This window comes from Dendrobates tinctorius, unplaced genomic scaffold, assembly GCF_039654945.1.
Source record: "Dendrobates tinctorius isolate UK_male_01 unplaced genomic scaffold, ASM3965494v1 ptg000125l, whole genome shotgun sequence".
In the NCBI taxonomy this organism is placed as follows: Eukaryota; Metazoa; Chordata; class Amphibia; order Anura; family Dendrobatidae; genus Dendrobates; species Dendrobates tinctorius.
Genome location: NW_027361793.1, coordinates 27462905 through 27476411, shown reverse-complemented (window position 1 = coordinate 27476411; position 13507 = coordinate 27462905).

Sequence of the window (13507 nt, the reverse complement as noted above, 5' to 3'; positions counted from 1 at the left end):
TGGTAGAATCGTGCAGGACTTAAATTTTTGATGTTTTTCTACTCCTCTCATTAGCCCAAACAAGTCTCTAAAAGGATGAGTCTGCAACTACTTTACTTTTGGAGAAAATTCAAAACATTCATTATTCAATAGAGCCCAATAGCAAAAACCAGCGTTTTGAATGAAGAATCACATTTCTTGGTAGAATCATGCAGGATTGAAATTTTTGATGGTTTTTTACTGCTCTCAACAGCCCAAACAAGTTTCTAAAAGCGTGAGTTTGCAACTACTTTACTTTTGGAGAAAATTCAAAACATTCATTATTCAATAGGGCCCAAACTATCAAAAATCAGCGGTTTCAATGAACACACATTTCTTGGTAGAATCATGCAGGACTGAAATTTTTGATGTTTTTCTACTCCTTTCATGAGCCCAAACAAGTCTCTAAAAGCATGAGTTTGCAACTACTTTAATTTTGGAGAAAATTCAAAACATTCATTATTCAATAGAGCCCAATAGCAAAAACCAGCGTTTTGAATGAAGAATCACATTTCTTGGTAGAATCATGCAGGATTGAAATTTTTGATGGTTTTTTACTCCTCTCAACAGCCCAAACAAGAGTCTAAAAGGATGAGTTTGCAACTACTTTACTTTTGGAGAAAATTCAAAACATTCATTATTCAATAGGGCCCAAAATATCAAAAACCAGCGGTTTGAATGAACACACATTTCTTGCTAGAATCATGCAGGACTGAAATTTTTGATGTTTTTCTACTCCTCTCATTAGCCCAAACAAGTCTCTAAAAGGATGAGTTTGCAACTACTTTACTTTTGGAGAAAATTCAAAACATTCATTATTCAATAGAGCCCAATAGCAAAAACCAGCGTTTTGAATGAAGAATCACATTTCTTGGTAGAATCATGCAGGATTGAAATTTTTGATGGTTTTTTACTCCTCTCAACAGCCCAAACAAGTTTCTAAAAGGATGAGTTTGCAACTACTTTACTTTTGGAGAAAATTCAAAACATTCATTATTCAATAGGGCCCAAACTATCAAAAACCAGCGGTTTGAATGAACACACATTTCTTGGTAGAATCATGCAGGACTGAAATTTTTGATGTTTTTCTACTCCTCTCATGAGCCCAAACAAGTCTCTAAAAGCATGAGTTTGCAACTACTTTACTTTTGGAGAAAATTCAAAACATTCGTTATTCAACAGAGCCCAATAACAAAAACCAGCGTTTTGAATGAAGAATCACATTTTTTGGTAGAATCGTGCAGGATTGAAATTTTTGATGGTTTTTTACTCCTCTCAACAGCCCAAACAAGTTTCTAAAAGGATGAGTTTGCAACTATTTTATTTTTGGAGAAAATTCAAAACATTCATTATTCAATAGGGCCCAAACTATCAAAAACCAGCGGTTTCAATGAACACACATTTCTTGGTAGAATCATGCAGGACTGAATTTTTTGATGTTTTTCTACTCCTCTCATGAGCCCAAACAAGTCTCTAAAAGCATGAGTTTGCAACTACTTTACTTTTGGAGAAAATTCAAAACATTCATTATTCAATAGGGCCCAAACTATCAAAAACCAGCGGTTTCAATGAACACACATTTCTTGGTAGAATCATGCAGGACTGAAATTTTTGATGTTTTTCTACTCCTCTCATGAGCCCAAACAAGTCTCTAAAAGCATGAGTTTGCAACTACTTTACTTTTGGAGAAAATTCAAAACATTCATTATTCAATAGAGCCCAATAGCAAAAACCAGCGTTTTGAATGAAGAATCACATTTCTTGGTAGAATCATGCAGGATTGAAATTTTTGATGGTTTTTTACTGCTCTCAACAGCCCAAACAAGTTTCTAAAAGCGTGAGTTTGCAACTACTTTACTTTTGGAGAAAATTCAAAACATTCATTATTCAATAGGGCCCAAACTATCAAAAATCAGCGGTTTCAATGAACACACATTTCTTGGTAGAATCATGCAGGACTGAAATTTTTGATGTTTTTCTACTCCTTTCATGAGCCCAAACAAGTCTCTAAAAGCATGAGTTTGCAACTACTTTAATTTTGGAGAAAATTCAAAACATTCATTATTCAATAGAGCCCAATAGCAAAAACCAGCGTTTTGAATGAAGAATCACATTTCTTGGTAGAATCATGCAGGATTGAAATTTTTGATGGTTTTTTACTCCTCTCAACAGCCCAAACAAGAGTCTAAAAGGATGAGTTTGCAACTACTTTACTTTTGGAGAAAATTCAAAACATTCATTATTCAATAGGGCCCAAAATATCAAAAACCAGTGGTTTGAATGAACACACATTTCTTGGTAGAATCATGCAGGACTGAAATTTTTGATGTTTTTCTACTCCTCTCATTAGCCCAAACAAGTCTCTAAAAGGATGAGTTTGCAACTACTTTACTTTTGGAGAAAATTCAAAACATTCATTATTCAATAGAGCCCAATAGCAAAAACCAGCGTTTTGAATGAAGAATCACATTTCTTGGTAGAATCATGCAGGATTGAAATTTTTGATGGTTTTTTACTCCTCTCAACAGCCCAAACAAGTTTCTAAAAGGATGAGTTTGCAACTACTTTACTTTTGGAGAAAATTCAAAACATTCATTATTCAATAGGGCCCAAACTATCAAAAACCAGCGGTTTCAATGAACACACATTTCTTGGTAGAATCATGCAGGACTGAAATTTTTGATGTTTTTCTACTCCTCTCATGAGCCCAAACAAGTCTCTAAAAGCATGAGTTTGCAACTACTTTACTTTTGGAGAAAATTCAAAACATTCATTATTCAACAGAGCCCAATAACAAAAACCAGCGTTTTGAATGAAGAATCACATTTTTTGGTAGAATCGTGCAGGATTGAAATTTTTGATGGTTTTTTACTCCTCTCAACAGCCCAAACAAGTTTCTAAAAGGATGAGTTTGCAACTATTTTATTTTTGGAGAAAATTCAAAACATTCATTATTCAATAGGGCCCAAACTATCAAAAACCAGCGGTTTCAATGAACACACATTTCTTGGTAGAATCATGCAGGACTGAAATTTCTGATGTTTTTCTACTCTCATGAGCCCAAACAAGTCTCTAAAAGCATGAGTTTGCAACTACTTTACTTTTGGAGAAAATTCAAAACATTCATTATTCAACAGAGCCCAATAACAAAAACCAGCGTTTTGAATGAAGAATCACATTTTTTGGTAGAATCGTGCAGGATTGAAATTTTTGATAGTTTTTTACTCCTCTCAACAGCCCAAACAAGTTTCTAAAAGGATGAGTTTGCAACTATTTTATTTTTGGAGAAAATTCAAAACATTCATTATTCAATAGGGCCCAAACTATCAAAAACCAGCGGTTTCAATGAACACACATTTCTTGGTAGAATCATGCAGGACTGAAATTTCTGATGTTTTTCTACTCTCATGAGCCCAAACAAGTCTCTAAAAGCATGAGTTTGCAACTACTTTACTTTTGGAGAAAATTCAAAACATTCATTATTCAATAGGGCCCAAACTATCAAAAACCAGCGGTTTGAATGAACACACATTTCTTGGTAGAATCGTGCAGGACTGAAATTTTTGATGTTTTTCTACTCCTCTCATTAGCCCAAACAAGTCTCTAAAAGGATGAGTTTGCAACTACTTTACTTTTGGAGAAAATTCAAAACATTCATTATTCAATAGAGCCCAATAGCAAAAACCAGCGTTTTGAATGAAGAATCACATTTCTTGGTAGAATCATGCAGGATTTAAATTTTTGATGGTTTTTTACTGCTCTCAACAGCCCAAACAAGTTTCTAAAAGGATGAGTTTGCAACTACTTTATTTTTGGAGAAAATTCAAAACATTCATTATTCAATAGGGCCCAAACTATCAAAAACCAGTGGTTTCAATGAACACACATTTCTTGGTGGGATCATGCAGGACTGAAAATTTTGATGTTTTTCTACTCCTCTCATGAGCCCAAACAAGTCTCTAAAAGCATGAGTTTGCAACTACTTTACTTTTGGAGAAAATTCAAAACATTCATTATTCAATAGAGCCCAATAGCAAAAATCAGGTTTTGAATGAAGAATCACATTTCTTGGTAAAATGATGCAGGATTGAAATTTTTGATGTTTTTTTACTCCTCTCAACAGCCCAAACAAGTTTCTAAAAGGATGAGTTTGCAACTACTTTACTTTTGGAGAAAATTCAAAACATTCATTATTCAATAGGGCCCAAACTATCAAAAACCAGCAGTTTCAATGAACACACATTTCTTGGTAGAATCATGCAGGACTGAAATTTTTGATGTTTTTCTACTCTCATGAGCCCAAACAAGTCTCTAAAAGCATGAGTTTGCAACTACTTTACTTTTGGAGAAAATTCAAAACATTCATTATTCAATAGAGCCCAATAGCAAAAACCAGCGTTTTGAATGAAGAATCATATTTCTTGGTAGAATCATGCAGGATTGAAATTTTTGATGGTTTTTTACTCCTCTCAACAGCCCAAACAAGTTTCTAAAAGGATGAGTTTGCAACTACTTTACTTTTGGAGAAAATTCAAAACATTCATTATTCAATAGGGCCCAAACTATCAAAAACCAGCGGTTTCAATGAACACACATTTCTTGGTAGAATCATGCAGGACTGAAATTTTTGATGTTTTTCTACTCCTCTCATGAGCCCAAACAAGTCTCTAAAAGCATGAGTTTGCAACTACTTTACTTTTGGAGAAAATTCAAAACATTCATTATTCAATAGAGCCCAATAGCAAAAATCAGGTTTTGAATGAAGAATCACATTTCTTGGTAGAATCATGCAGGATTGAAATTTTTGATGGTTTTTTACTCCTCTCAACAGCCCAAACAAGTTTCTAAAAGGATGAGTTTGCAAATACTTTACTTTTGGAGAAAATTCAAAACATTCATTATTCAATAGGGCCCAAAATATCAAAAACCAGCAGTTTGAATGAACACACATTTCTTGGTAGAATCGTGCAGGACTGAAATTTTTGATGTTTTTCTACTCCTCTCATGAGCCCAAACAAGTCTTTAAAAGCATGAGTTTGCAACTACTTTTCTTTTGGAGAAAATTCAAAACATTCATTATTCAATAGAGCCCAATAGCAAAAACCAGCGTTTTGAATGAAGAATCACATTTCTTGGTAGAATCATGCAGGATTGAAATTTTTGATGGTTTTTTACTCCTCTCAACAGCCCAAACAATTTTCTAAAAGGATGAGTTTGCAACTACTTTACTTTTGGAGAAAATTCAACACATTCATTATTCAATAGGGCCCAAACTATCAAAAACCAGCGGTTTGAATGAACACACATTTCTTGGTAGAATCGTGCAGGACTTAAATTTTTGATGTTTTTCTACTCCTCTCATTAGCCCAAACAAGTCTCTAAAAGGATGAGTCTGCAACTACTTTACTTTTGGAGAAAATTCAAAACATTCATTATTCAATAGAGCCCAATAGCAAAAACCAGCGTTTTGAATGAAGAATCACATTTCTTGGTAGAATCATGCAGGATTGAAATTTTTGATGGTTTTTTACTGCTCTCAACAGCCCAAACAAGTTTCTAAAAGCGTGAGTTTGCAACTACTTTACTTTTGGAGAAAATTCAAAACATTCATTATTCAATAGGGCCCAAACTATCAAAAATCAGCGGTTTCAATGAACACACATTTCTTGGTAGAATCATGCAGGACTGAAATTTTTGATGTTTTTCTACTCCTTTCATGAGCCCAAACAAGTCTCTAAAAGCATGAGTTTGCAACTACTTTAATTTTGGAGAAAATTCAAAACATTCATTATTCAATAGAGCCCAATAGCAAAAACCAGCGTTTTGAATGAAGAATCACATTTCTTGGTAGAATCATGCAGGATTGAAATTTTTGATGGTTTTTTACTCCTCTCAACAGCCCAAACAAGAGTCTAAAAGGATGAGTTTGCAACTACTTTACTTTTGGAGAAAATTCAAAACATTCATTATTCAATAGGGCCCAAAATATCAAAAACCAGCGGTTTGAATGAACACACATTTCTTGCTAGAATCATGCAGGACTGAAATTTTTGATGTTTTTCTACTCCTCTCATTAGCCCAAACAAGTCTCTAAAAGGATGAGTTTGCAACTACTTTACTTTTGGAGAAAATTCAAAACATTCATTATTCAATAGAGCCCAATAGCAAAAACCAGCGTTTTGAATGAAGAATCACATTTCTTGGTAGAATCATGCAGGATTGAAATTTTTGATGGTTTTTTACTCCTCTCAACAGCCCAAACAAGTTTCTAAAAGGATGAGTTTGCAACTACTTTACTTTTGGAGAAAATTCAAAACATTCATTATTCAATAGGGCCCAAACTATCAAAAACCAGCGGTTTGAATGAACACACATTTCTTGGTAGAATCATGCAGGACTGAAATTTTTGATGTTTTTCTACTCCTCTCATGAGCCCAAACAAGTCTCTAAAAGCATGAGTTTGCAACTACTTTACTTTTGGAGAAAATTCAAAACATTCGTTATTCAACAGAGCCCAATAACAAAAACCAGCGTTTTGAATGAAGAATCACATTTTTTGGTAGAATCGTGCAGGATTGAAATTTTTGATGGTTTTTTACTCCTCTCAACAGCCCAAACAAGTTTCTAAAAGGATGAGTTTGCAACTATTTTATTTTTGGAGAAAATTCAAAACATTCATTATTCAATAGGGCCCAAACTATCAAAAACCAGCGGTTTCAATGAACACACATTTCTTGGTAGAATCATGCAGGACTGAATTTTTTGATGTTTTTCTACTCCTCTCATGAGCCCAAACAAGTCTCTAAAAGCATGAGTTTGCAACTACTTTACTTTTGGAGAAAATTCAAAACATTCATTATTCAATAGGGCCCAAACTATCAAAAACCAGCGGTTTCAATGAACACACATTTCTTGGTAGAATCATGCAGGACTGAAATTTTTGATGTTTTTCTACTCCTCTCATGAGCCCAAACAAGTCTCTAAAAGCATGAGTTTGCAACTACTTTACTTTTGGAGAAAATTCAAAACATTCATTATTCAATAGAGCCCAATAGCAAAAATCAGGTTTTGAATGAAGAATCACATTTCTTGGTAGAATAATGCAAGATTGAAATTTTTGATGGTTTTTTACTCCTCTCAACAGCCCAAACAAGTTTCTAAAAGGATGAGTTTGCAACTACTTTACTTTTGGAGAAAATTCAAAACATTCATTATTCAATAGGGCCCAAACTATCAAAAACCTGCGGTTTCAATGAACACACATTTCTTGGTAGAATCATGCAGGACTGAAATTTTTGATGTTTTTCTACTCCTCTCATGAGCCCAAACAAGTCTCTAAAAGCATGAGTTTGCAACTACTTTACTTTTGGAGAAAATTCAAAACATTCATTATTCAATAGAGCCCAATAGCAAAAACCAGCGTATTGAATGAAGAATCACATTTCTTGGTAGAATCATGCAGGATTGAAATTTTTGATGGTTTTTTACTCCTCTCAACAGCCCAAACAAGTTTCTAAAAGGATGAGTTTGCAACTACTTTACTTTTGGAGAAAATTCAAAACATTCATTATTCAATAGGGCCCAAACTATCAAAAACCAGTGGTTTCAATGAACACACATTTCTTGGTGGGATCATGCAGGACTGAAATTTTTGATGTTTTTCTACTCCTCTCATGAGCCCAAACAAGTCTCTAAAAGCATGAGTTTGCAACTACTTTACTTTTGGAGAAAATTTAAAACATTCATTATTCAATAGAGCCCAATAGCAAAAATCAGGTTTTGAATGAAGAATCACATTTCTTGGTAAAATCATGCAGGATTGAAATTTTTGATGGTTTTTTACTCCTCTCAACAGCCCAAACAAGTTTCTAAAAGGATGAGTTTGCAACTACTTTACTTTTGGAGAAAATTCAAAACATTCATTATTCAATAGGGCCCAAACTATCAAAAACCAGCAGTTTCAATGAACACACATTTCTTGGTAGAATCATGCAGGACTGAAATTTTTGATGTTTTTCTACTCCTCTCATGAGCCCAAACAAGTCTCTAAAAGCATGAGTTTGCAACTACTTTACTTTTGGAGAAAATTCAAAACATTCATTATTCAATAGAGCCCAATAGCAAAAATCAGGTTTTGAATGAAGAATCACATTTCTTGGTAGAATCATGCAGGATTGAAATTTTTGATGGTTTTATACTCCTCTCAACAGCCCAAACAAGTTTCTAAAAGGATGAGTTTGCAACTACTTTACTTTTGGAGAAAATTCAAAACATTCATTATTCAATAGGGCCCAAAATATCAAAAACCAGCGGTTTGAATGAACACACATTTCTTGGTAGAATCGTGCAGGACTGAAATTTTTGATGTTTTTCTACTCCTCTCATGAGCCCAAACAAGTCTCTAAAAGGATGAGTTTGCAACTACTTTACTTTTGGAGAAAATTCAAAACATTCATTATTCAATAGAGCCCAATAGCAAAAACCAGCGTTTTGAATGAAGAATCACATTTCTTGGTAGAATCATGCAGGATTGAAATTTTTGATGGTTTTTTACTCCTCTCAACAGCCCAAACAAGTTTCTAAAAGCATGAGTTTGCAACTACTTTACTTTTGGAGACAATTCAAAACATTCGTTATTCAATAGGGCCCAAAATATCAAAAACCAGCGGTTTGAATGAACACACATTTCTTGGTAGAATCGTGCAGGACTGAAATTTTTGATTTTTTTCTACTCCTCTCATGAGCCCAAACAAGTCTCTAAAAGCATGAGTTTGCAACTACTTTACTTTTGGAGAAAATTCAAAACATTCATTATTCAATAGAGCCCAATAGCAAAAACCAGCGTTTTGAATGAAGAATCACATTTCTTGGTAGAATCATGCAGGATTGAAATTTTTGATGGTTTTTTACTCCTCTCAACAGCCCAAACAAGTTTCTAAAAGGATGAGTTTGCAACTACTTTATTTTTGGAGAAAATTCAAAACATTCATTATTCAATAGGGCCCAAACTATCAAAAACCAGCGGTTTCAATGAACACACATTTCTTGGTAGAATCATGCAGGACTGAAATTTCTGATGTTTTTCTAATCTCATGAGCCCAAACAAGTCTCTAAAAGCATGAGTTTGCAACTACTTTACTTTTGGAGAAAATTCAAAACATTCATTATTCAATAGAGCCCAATAGCAAAAACCAGCGTTTTGAATGAAGAATTACATTTCTTGGTAGAATCATGCAGGATTGAAATTTTTGATGGTTTTTTACTGCTCTCAACAGCCCAAACAAGTTTCTAAAAGGATGAGTTTGCAACTACTTTACTTTTGGAGAAAATTCAAAACATTCATTATTTAATAGGGCCCAAACTATCAAAAACCAGCGGTTTGAATGAACACACATTTCTTGGTAGAATCATGCAGGACTGAAATTTTTGATGTTTTTCTACTCCTCTCATGAGCCCAAACAAGTCTCTAAAAGGATGAGTTTGCAACTACTTTACTTTTGGAGAAAATTCAAAACATTCATTATTCAATAGAGCCCAATAGCAAAAACCTGCGTTTTGAATGAAGAATCACATTTCTTGGTAGAATCATGCAGGATTGAAATTTTTGATGGTTTTTTACTCCTCTCAACAGCCCAAACAAGTTTCTAAAAGGATGAGTTTGCAACTACTTTATTTTTGGAGAAAATTCAAAACATTCATTATTCAATAGGGCCCAAACTATCAAAAACCAGTGGTTTCAATGAACACACATTTCTTGGTGGGATCATGCAGGACTGAAATTTTTGATGTTTTTCTACTCCTCTCATGAGCCCAAACAAGTCTCTAAAAGCATGAGTTTGCAACTACTTTACTTTTGGAGAAAATTCAAAACATTCATTATTCAATAGAGCCCAATAGCAAAAATCAGGTTTTGAATGAAGAATCACATTTCTTGGTAAAATCATGCAGGATTGAAATTTTTGATGGTTTTTTACTCCTCTCAACAGCCCAAACAAGTTTCTAAAAGGATGAGTTTGCAACTACTTTACTTTTGGAGAAAATTCAAAACATTCATTATTCAATAGGGCCCAAACTATCAAAAACCAGCAGTTTCAATGAACACACATTTCTTGGTAGAATCATGCAGGACTGAAATTTTTGATGTTTTTCTACTCCTCTCATGAGCCCAAACAAGTCTCTAAAAGCATGAGTTTGCAACTACTTTACTTTTGGAGAAAATTCAAAACATTCATTATTCAATAGAGCCCAATAGCAAAAATCAGGTTTTGAATGAAGAATCACATTTCTTGGTAGAATCATGCAGGATTGAAATTTTTGATGGTTTTATACTCCTCTCAACAGCCCAAACAAGTTTCTAAAAGGATGAGTTTGCAACTACTTTACTTTTGGAGAAAATTCAAAACATTCATTATTCAATAGGGCCCAAAATATCAAAAACCAGCGGTTTGAATGAACACACATTTCTTGGTAGAATCGTGCAGGACTGAAATTTTTGATGTTTTTCTACTCCTCTCATGAGCCCAAACAAGTCTCTAAAAGGATGAGTTTGCAACTACTTTACTTTTGGAGAAAATTCAAAACATTCATTATTCAATAGAGCCCAATAGCAAAAACCAGCGTTTTGAATGAAGAATCACATTTCTTGGTAGAATCATGCAGGATTGAAATTTTTGATAGTTTTTTACTCCTCTCAACAGCCCAAACAAGTTTCTAAAAGCATGAGTTTGCAACTACTTTACTTTTGGAGACAATTCAAAACATTCGTTATTCAATAGGGCCCAAAATATCAAAAACCAGCGGTTTGAATGAACACACATTTCTTGGTAGAATCGTGCAGGACTGAAATTTTTGATTTTTTTCTACTCCTCTCATGAGCCCAAACAAGTCTCTAAAAGCATGAGTTTGCAACTACTTTACTTTTGGAGAAAATTCAAAACATTCATTATTCAATAGAGCCCAATAGCAAAAACCAGCGTTTTGAATGAAGAATCACATTTCTTGGTAGAATCATGCAGGATTGAAATTTTTGATGGTTTTTTACTCCTCTCAACAGCCCAAACAAGTTTCTAAAAGGATGAGTTTGCAACTACTTTATTTTTGGAGAAAATTCAAAACATTCATTATTCAATAGGGCCCAAACTATCAAAAACCAGCGGTTTCAATGAACACACATTTCTTGGTAGAATCATGCAGGACTGAAATTTCTGATGTTTTTCTAATCTCATGAGCCCAAACAAGTCTCTAAAAGCATGAGTTTGCAACTACTTTACTTTTGGAGAAAATTCAAAACATTCATTATTCAATAGGGCCCAAACTATCAAAAACCAGCGGTTTGAATGAACACACATTTCTTGGTAGAATCGTGCAGGACTGAAATTTTTGATGTTTTTCTACTCCTCTCATTAGCCCAAACAAGTCTCTAAAAGGATGAGTCTGCAACTACTTTACTTTTGGAGAAAATTCAAAACATTCATTATTCAATAGAGCCCAATAGCAAAAACCAGCGTTTTGAATGAAGAATCACATTTCTTGGTAGAATCATGCAGGATTGAAATTTTTGATGGTTTTTTACTCCTCTCAACAGCCCAAACAAGTTTCTAAATGGATGAGTTTGCAACTACTTTATTTTTGGAGAAAATTCAAAACATTCATTATTCAATAGGGCCCAAACTATCAAAAACCAGTGGTTTCAATGAACACACATTTCTTGGTAGAATCATGCAGGACTGAAATTTTTGATGTTTTTCTACTCCTCTCATGAGCCCAAACAAGTCTCTAAAAGCATGAGTTTGCAAGTACTTTACTTTTGAAGAAAATTCAAAACATTCATTATTCAATAGAGCCCAATAGCAAAAATCAGGTTTTGAATGAAGAATCACATTTCTTGGTAGAATCATGCAGGATTGAAATTTTTGATGGTTTTTTACTCCTCTCAACAGCCCAAACAAGTTTCTAAAAGGATGAGTTTGCAACTACTTTACTTTTGGAGAAAATTCAAAACATTCATTATTCAATAGGGCCCAAACTATCAAAAACCAGCGGTTTGAATGAACACACATTTCTTGGTAGAATCGTGCAGGACTGAAATTTTTGATGTTTTTCTACTCCTCTCATGAGCCCAAACAAGTCTCTAAAAGGATGAGTTTGCAACTACTTTACTTTTGGAGAAAATTCAAAACATTCATTATTCAATAGAGCCCAATAGCAAAAACCAGCGTTTTGAATGAAGAATCACATTTCTTGGTAGAATCATGCAGGATTGAAATTTTTGATGGTTTTTTACTGCTCTCAACAGCCCAAACAAGTTTCTAAAAGGATGAGTTTGCAACTACTTTACTTTTGGAGAAAATTCAAAACATTCATTATTCAATAGGGCCCAAACTATCAAAAACCAGCGGTTTGAATGAACACACATTTCTTGGTAGAATCATGCAGGACTGAAATTTTTGATGTTTTTCTACTCCTCTCATGAGCCCAAACAAGTCTCTAAAAGCATGAGTTTGCAACTACTTTACTTTTGGAGAAAATTCAAAACATTCATTATTCAATAGAGCCCAATAGCAAAAATCAGGTTTTGAATGAAGAATCACATTTCTTGGTAGAATCATGCAGGATTGAAATTTTTGATGGTTTTTTACTCCTCTCAACAGCCCAAACAAGTTTCTAAAAGGATGAGTTTGCAACTACTTTACTTTTGGAGAAAATTCAAAACATTCATTATTCAATAGGGCCCAAAATATCAAAAACCAGCGGTTTGAATGAACACACATTTCTTGGTAGAATCGTGCAGGACTGAAATTTTTGATGTTTTTCTACTCCTCTCATGAGCCCAAACAAGTCTCTAAAAGCATGAGTTTGCAACTACTTTACTTTTGGAGAAAATTCAAAACATTCATTATTCAATAGAGCCCAATAGCAAAAATCAGGTTTTGAATGAAGAATCACATTTCTTGGTAAAATCATGCAGGATTGAAATTTTTGATGGTTTTTTACTCCTCTCAACAGCCCAAACAAGTTTCTAAAAGGATGAGTTTGCAACTACTTTACTTTTGGAGAAAATTCAAAACATTCATTATTGAATAGGGCCCAAACTATCAAAAACCAGCAGTTTCAATGAACACACATTTCTTGGTAGAATCATGCAGGACTGAAATTTTTGATGTTTTTCTACTCCTCTCATGAGCCCAAACAAGTCTCTAAAAGCATGAGTTTGCAACTATTTTACTTTTGGAGAAAATTCAAAACATTCATTATTCAATAGAGCCCAATAGCAAAAACCAGCGTTTTGAATGAAGAATCACATTTCTTGGTAGAATCATGCAGGATTGAAATTTTTGATGGTTTTTTACTCCTCTCAACAGCCCAAACAAGTTTCTAAAAGGATGAGTTTGCAACTACTTTACTTTTGGAGAAAATTCAAAACATTCATTATTCAATAGGGCCCAAACTATCAAAAACCAGCGGTTTGAATGAACACACATTACTTGGT